An 11,201-nucleotide genomic window follows, 5' to 3' on the forward strand; every position below is an offset into this window, starting at 1 on the left:
GGTGGGAGTGGGGTGCACAGTAAAGACAGAAGTGGGAAAATGAGGTCTTGGGTTGAAGGCCACAGCATGGCTCCGTAGCAGCACATGCTTCTCTCAGTGGTTTTGGGGACCCCTGAGCCACATATTACTTTTTTTTTCAGTAGAAAATAAAAAGCACATGCGAGGGGCACAAACCTCTTTTAAGATGAACAGCCCAGAAGTGACCACATTTCAAGGGCTGGCTTCCCAGACGGTGCTTGGCTGTGCTGGCTGTGGTGAGCGCCCCCCGCTGGCTCATGCCTAAAGCAGCCCCCTACACCCCACACCTGGAGCAGGTGGCCAGCTCAGCCCAGCCTGAGGACAGGCCTCAGGGCCTCTGTGGGCTTCTGCAATTTCCCGGGGCCCAAGGAACCCTCGAGAATGTGAACTGTGTAACCAGACTGTCGTGTTTTCACTGGCCCCTTCTAGCCAGGATTTCACAGCTAAATGGTAAAAGTAAGGGTTCCGCTAAGGCCATTCATCCCCTTATTTTCCAAGGTTGGACCAGTCACCTGCCCTAACATCCCACAGCAACCCTTCTTCATCTCAGACACACCGCTCATCTGCTCCATCTGTGTTCCCTACTACCCTTGACATCGAATCCTGACATGTGGTCTGCCCACCAGACTTAGGGAGGTGGGGGCCCCAGTGCTAATGAACAGACAGCTAGGGGTTGGCGGCTGATGGAAGAGAAAGGTGATAGCTCTAGGGCTGCCAGTAGCATCACAGGGGTGGAGAGCCTAGCTGGACCCACACAGACTTAACATGAGGCTTCCAAGGGCACAGGACTGAGCCCAGTGGAAGCGCAACCCAAACCAATAAGCATGAAGTTTGTGGCACCCACCTGTCCTGGCTCCGCCTTGGCCTGAGCCTGATTGGATGGGCCTCAGACTAGGAGCCCGAATTCCTGTGCGCTAACCTCAGTCCTTCCCTTTAACTAACGGTGACCTTGGGCTATGCCCTTGGCTGCTCTGAGAGCGAAGTGAAGTAATATGTATGATATACATTTATAAATATCGCATTAATGATTCTGCAGCATTAATCATTAATGTGATAACCCATGCGACTAAACTAGGAGATGGTGAAGCGCTGTGGCAGTGGCCGGGCCCGGGCCTCCGCCTCCTGGTGTTCATCTCTTGCTGCTGCACCTCCTTATCCCGTCCTCTCTCCCCTGGCGCTGGGGAGGATTACCTTTCTCTGCCCCTCAAATTTGGGCAGGGTCTTTTTTTCTTCTTGTCTTTCTAGGGCTGCTCCCGGGGCATATGGAGGTTCCCAGGCTAGGGGTCCAATCAGAGCTGAAGCCGCCAACCTACATCACAGCCACAGCAACGAGGGATCCGAGCTGTGTCTGTGACCTACACCACAGCTCACGGCAACGCCGGATCCTTAACCCACTGAGCAAGGCCTGGGATGGAACCCGCCTCCTCATGGATGCTGGTCAGGTTCGCAAACCGCTGAGCCACGACGGGAACTCTTGGGCAGGGTCTTATAATCAGTTCTGGCCGGCGAGTTGTGGGCAGAAGTGCTGCACGTTGCTTTGAGGCTGGAGCATTTATCTGATGGGAGATGCGCCAGCTCTGCTCATCACTGGCCTGGCAATCGTGGAAATCTGGTGCAGATGGGGTTCAGTCCGTTAATTCTCCGAGTAACCACGGTAAACAGGATGAGCCCTCACCAGTGTGCCCTGGGCATGCAGTTTAAGCATGAAATGAATTGCTGTATTAAGCTGGGGAGGGTTGGAGGGCTGTTGGTTCCGACAGGGCCATCGTGCCTAACCCGGTACAGTGCTCTGTCCTCAAAGTTTCTCAGCTTTGGGTTCAGGAACTTATGGCCACAGAATCACATGGAGCAGTCCTGTTAAAATGCAGATTCTCAGTTGCCACCCCAGAGGCACCGAGTCAAAAGGCCCAGGGGATCTGGCGTTCTAACCACAGTGGACTTCAAGTTCAAAGGCGGCAAGTAGAGGTCTGAGGCCTCGGGAGTGTGGGGGTGGGGGAGGGGTCTGCCTCCTCCACCTCCTCTCCTGCTTCCTCTGGATCTGAAGCGGGTCTGCTCCGTGGTGGGGGCTGGGTTCTGCAGGTGCTGCTGGGCTTGGCTCCTGAGAGGCCGCTGCCCTCAGCTTCCTGCCTCCTCTCTCCCCACACCTGGCAGTGCAGCGAATCCCCTGGGCCCAGCGCTGGCGGGAGGGCTCGGAGTCATCTCTCCGAGTGAGAGGATAGAAACCCTTCGTGATGGATTGAAGGAGACGAGACCATTCCTGGCTGATGGCTGGCGGGCGGCGGCAGTGACAGGCGGCAATGTTTGTGCTCTGAACCTGCAATCTCAGCTAATGGGGAAGATTGAGGAGTTTGGAATGAGACACGTCGTGGGCCACAGCCCCATGGGCTAAGATGCTGCTGGTGGAGAGCAGCACAGCCTCGTGGCTTTCCGAAGGAGGGAGTGGGGGCCACACTCCTGCCCCAGCCCCCCCGCAGGTGGGAGAATGTCTTTGGCTCTCTGAGCTGCCCCTGTGGCTTGTGAGTGTCAGGGGGACCACGCCCCAGCTGCAGGAGGGGGCGGGCAAGAGGGCTTCTTTGTTGCACCCTGAGCAGTGCCCTCCCAGCTGCCTCCCAAGTTCGGAAGCCCCACTTGGGGTGAGGGAGGAGGGGGTGAGCCTGAGAGCCCAGAGCAGCAACTCAAGGAACTCCCCTGCCCCAAAGCAGCTTCAGGTGTCCTTCTGGGGGGCAACCTGGTTAAAAAGCAAGACTCAAAAGCTCAGCATCAGAGAATCAGCTCAAAAAACCTCCCATCACTTCTTCCTTGAGTTTGAAGCCACACTGCCCTCGGCTCAAATTGCACCACTACCTACCATTTCGTACCCATGATCCTGGACAACGAAATCCACCTCCATGGGCCTCAGGATCCTCATCTGTAAAATCTGAATGGAAAGAAAGTTCCACTTCCTGGGAACGTTGTACTAAGGACTAAATAAGACAAGGTATAAAGCAGTGCCTGCAAATTGCCTGAGGATCTTATGAAAACGTAGATTCTCCCTTAGCAAGGCTGAGGTGGGGCCCAAGAGCCTGATGGATCACAATTTTAATAGCAGGGATGTGGAGCATCAGAGCAGGGGCCTCGTTCGTAGTGGATACTCAAACCATGATACATTTGGTTGTTGTCCTCACCGCCAAAGAAACACAGGTGACGCTCTCCCTTTCCCTGCCGCAGCCCACATCCTCCTTCACAACTTCCGGATCCATTCAGGGTTTCCGCTGAGGACACCTGGACACAAATTTTGGAGGCTCCAGAGTGGAGTTTATTGCAAGCCTCAGCTCCAGGGCCACTGGAGTCACCACCATCCCTATTCGGCATCCCCAAAGAAGATACTTGCTCTCCTTTATTCTCGTGGGAAGGAACCCTAGGGTGTCTGGCTTCCTCAGGGAGCAGGAGAAGCAGCGTGGCTCAGTGGTTCAAAGCTCAGGACCTTGGGCAACTTGTGTAATCATTCAGAGTCTCCGTTTCCTCATCTGTGAAATGGGCTCACGCTCCCACCATAGCTTTGCTGTGAGCGTGAAATGAGACAATGGATGGAAGACCTTTTCATGAGGTGTGCACCAAAGGCGTGCCATTTTATGAACATTAGTGGCTCCATAATTCTGGATCCTGCCTCCTCATCACCTGCCACCAAAAGCTGGCCCCGGAACCACCTGGAACAAACCTGGGCCAAACCAGGAACTGTGGTTTTGAACTGGCTCTGCTCTAACTTGGTGTTGCTCCTGGTTTGGAGCCAAGTGAAGCATCGGGGAAACGAAAGCAGAGGAATCAGCTGTGGTTCAGGTGAGGCGGGCAGGCTGTAGGGAGGGGAGGAAGAGAGGAGGAGGAGAAGGGCGATGAGGGGGTTAATTTTGGAGAGGTGGCTGCAGAGCCCCCCTCAGCTGAAGGCTGACCTGATGATCCCCTGGGGGAGTCAGGAGGATCGGGATGTGTCGTGGGCGAGGCTGCAGGGCGTGTGGTGGTGGCTGGAGGGCTGGAGACAGGTGCTGAGGGCTGCAGGGGATCTGGGTGGCCTTCCTGCTGGCCTCGCTGTGCCAAATCCTTCCTTCCATTTGTTCTTATGTGTATAATGGACATACGACATCCTGTCAGTTTCAAATGTACCACGTGATGATTTACTATTCACAATTTACTCTTTGTGAAATTGATGACGACAATCAAGTCTAGTTAACATCCCTATCAGACATAGGTACAGATTTTTTTTTCTTGTGGTGAGAACTTTTAAGATTTACTCTCTTTGCAACTTTCACATATGTGATACAGTGTTATTAACGATAGTTGCTCTGTGGTACTAATTACATCTCCAGGGCTCATTTATTGTATGACTGGAAGTTGGTACTTTTTGTCTCCTTTCATCCTTTTCATGCCTCTCTCTACCCCTGGCAGCCACCAATCCATTCTCTGTATTTCTATGAACTTTTTTTTTTTCTTTTGGATTCTGCGTATAAGTGAAATCATATGGTATTTGTTTTTCTCTGTCTGAGTTATTTTACCTAGCATAATGCCTTCAAGGTCCATCCTTGTTGCAAATGACAAGATTTCATTCTTTTTATGACTGAATAATATTCCATCGTGTATGTATATAATTGTGTGTGTATATATACATAAAATATTTACTTTATCCATTCATCTATTTACGGACACTTAAGTTGTCCTTATATCTTGACATTATAAATAATAATTTTCCTCCTGATGATTAGTGATGTTGAACACCCTTTCAAGTACCTCTTGGCCATTTGTATGTCTTCTTTGGAAAAACGTTTATATAGATGCTCTGCTCATTTTAAAAAACAGTTGTTTTGGAGTTCCCGTCGTGGCGCAGTGGTTAACGAATCCGACTAGGAACCATGAGGTTGCGGGTTTGGTCCCTGCCCTTGCTCAGTGGGTTAACGATCCAGCGTTGCCGTGAGCTGTGGTGTAGGTTGCAGACGCGGCTTGGATCCCGTGTTGCTGTGGCTCTGGCGTAGGCGGCGGCTACAGCTCCGATTCGACCCCTAGCCTGGGAACCTCCATATGCCATGGGAGCGGCCCAAGAAATAGCAACAACAACAATAACAAAAGACAAAAAGACAAAAGACAAAAAAAAAAAAAAACTAAAAAATAAAAAACAGTTGTTTTGCAGAGTTGTATATGTCCTTCATGTATTTTGGATATTAACTCCTTATCAGATATCTGGTTTGCAAATATTTTCTCCAATTTGGTAGGTTGCCTCTTTGTTTTGTTGATGGTTTCCTTTGCTATGCAGAAGTTATTAGTTTGATATAGTCTCACTTGTTTTTGTTTTTGTTGCCTTTGTTTTTGGTATCAAATCCAAAACAACAAAAAAAAGTCATGGCCAAGACCAATGACAAGGAGAGTACTGCCTCTGTTTCCACTTAGGAGTTTTTTGTTTCTGTACTTTCATTCATATCTTTAATCCATTTTGTATTAATTTTTGTTTCAGTGTTAAGTGGTCTAGTTTCATTCTTTTGCACTTGGCCATTCAATTTTCTCAACACATTTTACTGAAGATACTGTCCTTTCTGCATTGTATATTCTTGCTTCCTTTTTCATAAATTAATTGATGTATATGTCTGGGTTTATTTCTGGGGTCTCTATCTGTTCCGTTGACCTATCTGTTCCGTTGACCTACGTGTTTTTATGCCAGTACCACACTGTTTTGATTGCTATACTTTGTAATATAGTTTCAAATCAGGGAAACTGATGCCTCTACTTTGTTCTTCTTTCTCAAGATTGCTTTGGCTATTTGGAATTTTTATGGTTCCATACAAATTTTAGGATCATTTGTTCTATTTCTGTGAAAAATGCTGCTGGAATTTTGATAGGGGTTGTACTGAATCTATAGATTATATTGGGTAGCATGGACATCTTAATGTTAATTCTTTTAATCCATGAGCACAAAATACCTTTCCATTTACTTGTATTTTCTTCCATTTCATTCATTGTGTCTAACAGTTTTCAGTGTATAGATCTTTCACCTCCTAAGTTATATTTATTCCTGGGTATTTTATTCTTTTTGATGAAATACTAAATGGGATTGTGTTCTTTATTTTTCTTATAGTTCTTAATTAGTACATAACAACACAATTGATTTTTGTATATTGATTTTGTATCTACAACTTCTCTGAATTCATTTATTAGTTCTAATAGTTTTTTGGAGGGCTTTCTATGTATACTATGTACTCTGCAAATAGTGAAGGTTTCACTTCCTCCTTTCCAATTTGGATGCCTTTTATTTATTTTTCTTGCCTAATTGCTCTGGCTAGGACTTCCAGTACTAAGTTGAATACAAGTGGAAATAATAGACATCTTTGTCTTGTTCTTGATCTTAGAGGAAAAGCTTTCAATTTTTTTCACCATTGAATTGAGTATGCTGTGTATATTATATGACCTTTTTCATGATGAGGTATGTTCCCTCTAGGCCCACTTTGTTGAGAGTTTTTATCACAACTTGATGTTGAATTTTGTCAAATGTTTTTCTGCACCTCCTGAGATGAGCATGATTATTATCCTTCATTTTGCTAATGTGGTGTATAATATTGATTGATTTGAAGATGCCAAACCATCCTTGTATCCCTGGAATAAATCCCGCTTGATTGTCATCTGTGATCCTTTTAATATATTGCTGAATTTGGTTTGCTAATATTTTACTGAGAATTTTTGCATCTTTATTCATCGAGGATATTGGCCTGTAATATTGTTTCCTTGTGGTGTTCTTTTCTGGTTTCAGTGTAAGGGTAATGTTGGCCTCATAAAATGAGTTTGGAAGTATTTCCCCCCAGTGAAGCTGCCTGATCCTGGAGGTTTTTTTGTTGTTGTTGTTGGGAGGTTTTGATTACTGAGTCAATCTCCTGATTTGTAGTTGGTTTGCTCAGATTTCCTTTTTTTTTTTTTTTTTTTTTTTTCTTTTTATTGAGATACCTGCAGCATATGGAAGTTACCAGGCTGGGGGTCAAATTGGAGCGGCAGCTGCTGGCCTATGCCACAGTCACAGCAGTGCCAGATCCAAGCCATGTCTTCAAACTACACCACAACTCATGGCAATGCTGGATCCTTCACCCACTAAGTGAGGCCAGGGATCGAACCCACATCCTCAGGGATACTGGTTGGATTCATTACCACTGAGCCACAACAGGAACTCCAGATTTCCTATTTTTTGATTCAGTCTTGGAAGGTTGTATATATCTAAGAATGTATCCATTTCTTCCAAGTTGTCCAATTTGTTGACATATAATTGTTTGTAGTAGTCTCATTAGTCTCTTATGGTCCTCTATTTCTGTGGTAACAGTTATGATGTCTTCCCTTTCATTTCTGATTTTATTTGAGTTCTCTCTCTATTTTTCTTGGTCAAGTTAAAGTTTCGTCAATTTTGTTTAGCTTTTCAAAGAAACAGCTTTTGGGTTCATTGATCTTTTTTTTTTTTTTTTTGCTTTTGCTTTTTAGGGCCACACTTGTAGCATATGGAAGTTCCCAGGCTAGGGGTCGAATAGGAGCTATAGCCACTGGCCTATGCCACAGCCACAAAAATGCAGGATCTGAGCCATGTCTGTGACCTACATCACAGCTCATGGCAACGACAGATCCTTAACCCACTGAGTGAGCCAGGGATCGAATCTGTATTCTCATGGATCCTAGTTGGGTTCATTAACCACTGAGCCATGAAAGGAACTCCCCATTGATTTTTTATTTTATCTCTTTAGTCTTCTTTTTATTTATTTATGCTCTGATCTTTCTTATATTCTTCCTTCTACTAATTTGGGGCTTCATTTGTTCTTCTTTTTCTAGTTTCTTGAGGCATAAAGTTAGATTGCTTATTTGAGATTTTCCTTGTTTCTCGAGGTAGGCATATATTTCTATGAACTCCCTTCTTAGAACTGCTTTTGCTGTATCCCATAATTTTTGCTATGTTGTATTTCTATTTTCACTTGCCTTGAGGTATTTTTTGATATCTCGTTTGGTTTCTTCATTGGCCCATTATTTGTTCAATAGCATATCATTTATCTCCACATATTTGTAAATTTTCCAATTTTCTTCTTGTAATTGATTTCTAGTTTCATACTGTTGTGGTCAGAAAAGATGGTTAATATGATGTCAATCTTCTTAAATTTGTTAAGACTTTTTTATGGCCTATTATGAACTATCCTGGAGGATGTTCCATGTGCACTTGGGAAGAACATGTATTCTGTTGCTTTTGGATGAAATACTCTGTATTTATCTGTTAAGTCTATCTGATCCATTGTGTCATTTAAGGCCAATGTTTCCTTATTGATTTTCTGTCTAGATCATCTATCCATTGATGTAAATGGATATTGAATTTCCTTATTATTTTTGTATTGCTATCTATTCTTCCCTTTGGGTCTATTACTCTTCATTTTATACATTTGGGTACTCCTAAATATAAATATATAAACATAATATAAAATATAACCATTTTAAGTGTGTGATTTACTAGTGCTAGTGTATTCATATTGTACAACCAATCTCCAGAACCCTTTTAATGTCCCTGAACTGCAGTTCTATAAATTTGACTATGCTAGTGCATCATATGAGTAAAATCATGCAGTATTTGTCTTTCCATGATTGGTTTATTTCACTTAGCTTAACCTTCCCAAGGTTCGTCTTTGTTGTATACTTTGTATTTTAAAGTCCAGCGTTACTAGTTCTTCTTGGAAGCCTGGTTGGCCAGATACCAGTTAATTGTCCAAAACCAGAAGGAAAAGTACAACCCCATGGCCATGTGAGGCATGGGGCCAGGCCCCCACTTCAGCCACCATCATCTGTCGGAGGCTCGCTTGAAAGATACCCACACAGCACCTCGTTTGTAAGGAGGAGCCTCCAAGAACATCAGGCTAATGAACTCAGATGACTGCAGTGTGGGCTCATGAGTTCAAGTTCATGTATTTGCTCCCTCCAAGGACAGTGTTGTACACTGATGGGAACATGAGTTCTCAGGTCAGCATCCTGGGTGTGAATCTTTATACTATTACTTACTATCTATTTGCTCCTTTGTAACTAGAGATGATGACACGGTTGATGTGGGGATTTGACAAAATGACCTCTCTAAAGTGCATAACCACACCCGGCACAGAGGAAATGCTTGGTGGAAGCTTGAATGATTGATTTTATCAGCATTTTATAGGTTAAAACCTCACCTCCACAGCTTCTGATGTTTTCCAGCTTGCACTAAGTTGAGGAAGATGTAGTTGTTCCCAGGCTAGTTTGGTGGTTTTCAATTTTCGTGTATTTGTAAAGAGTAGAGCCCTTTGGGCAAATTCTTTTGTGTAGCCCCAGTACTAGGATGGAAAAGGAGAGTGGCTCCAACGGGGGCAGAGAAATTCTGGCCCTTCTTGTGCTGCCAGTGCATCCCCACTTACACACATATTCTCTCCTCTCTCTCTCTCTCTCTCTCTTGCTCTCTCTTTCTCTCTCTCTCGCACCCTCTCTTTCTCCCTCCCTCTCATTCCTCAGCTTCCTCCCTGCCTCCTCCAACAGAGGGGTGGAGTTGGAAACTTCTACCTTATGGGAAGGCCCCTCCTTGGGGAGAGTGCTGGAGGGATCTCTAAGTCCCTGTGAACAGGGAACCACTGGGCTATGCCTGATGGGGCCTCAACCTAGTCATGGGCAGGCTGGGCTGCCATAGGCTGAATTGGGGCCACAGGGAAGGAATGCCGGGGGCCCCCCTCAGTCTCTTCGTCTCTCCTTCTCTTGGGTTGTCACAGAACAGGTTTTCCTCAATTTTCAAAGGAAATGTAATTTAAAAAGCAAAGTCTCTAATTGTGGGTCTCAAGTTACCTGCATGAGGTGACAGTGTATTGGTTTTTAGTAGCAGCTGGTATTTCCAACACTGGCTGAGCCGGGGAGAGGGGTGTGTCAGCTGTGAGTAGTCAGTGTCTGTGGGTGTGTCTGTGCATGTGTGTACATGTGTGCCTGTGTGTGCCTGTGTGTGTATATCCATCTACATGTGAGTGTTTATGTGTGTCCATGTATGCCCGTCCATCTATACACACATGTGTTTGTGTGTGTGCATGTGTGTGTCTGTGCCTGAGTGTGTGTTCACGAATGCATTGATGCATGCGTGCATGAATGCTTAGAAAGGTCTTCGTGCCCATCATGTTCCCCTTCTGATGAATTCACTAACTCACTCACTCATCCAGTCGTACGTTCCTTTAACAAACTAGTTAATGAATCTTAAAATGATGAATTACAATTCTGTTAAATGCCATGGTGCCACGAGAGCCCAGGCCCATGACTTTGTGGTATCATAAGCCCTGAGGTCTCCACAGATCTCCCTGATCTCAAACACTGCCAAGTAGTTTCCCACCTGGTTCCCAGCGTCCCTTGCAGCTCTGTGGGTGCTTTCTGAGCTTTCTGTGCATAACCCTATTTCTTCCCCATACCCGTGGTATTGGGTCGTACCTGAGAGCATGACAGTTCTTGCTGCTTTTTGCATATCAGGTATACATGGATACCTGGAATCCTTCAGAGGGGTCCTGGGTCAACTTCAGATGTGTGCTGTGACCCTGGAGAGGTGTGTATAGTGCCTCTCAGCTGTGGGAAGAATTCTTGGGTCTGGGGGAGACCAAGCTCTTTAGGTGTGAGGTATCTCTGAGTGTGTGAATGCAACTCTGAGCTGGGTCTGGGCCCAAACCCATCCTCAGCCCGTCCCCAGAAGCCCCCACTGCGTTGTCCTGCCAGTAATTACAGCAGATAAACTGCTCCAGTTGAGGGCTGCTGTCCCCGGCTGGCTGCCAGCCGTGCGGCCCCAGGCTGCGCTGTGGGAGTCCATTCATTTTAATAAGAGGTACACCCTGTGTTATTAAGAAGAGTGTTTATTACTGTCGCCACGCACTGACAGCAGCTTCCATCATCGTTAAACGGCAGATGGGGGGAGGGTAGGGGGGCTGTGCACTGCAGCTCTTCCGAGGCACCAGCCCAGCTGGTGAGGCTACAAAGGGAGGGTGTCTCCCTCCTCACTTACCCCAGGACTGCATGGCAGCCCCCTTCCTAGCAAGGATGGGGCGTTCAGCTGAGCCTGACTCTGCTTAGGCTGGGGGTTGGGGCTGGCAGAAGGAGGATGGGGGGAATGCTACTCACTCTAGACGCTGCCCCAGAGAGGAAAAGGGACCTGGGGTTTGGGTCTGTCTCTAGGG

This window comes from Sus scrofa, chromosome 7 (genome assembly GCF_000003025.6).
Source record: "Sus scrofa isolate TJ Tabasco breed Duroc chromosome 7, Sscrofa11.1, whole genome shotgun sequence".
NCBI classification, from domain to species: Eukaryota; Metazoa; Chordata; class Mammalia; order Artiodactyla; family Suidae; genus Sus; species Sus scrofa.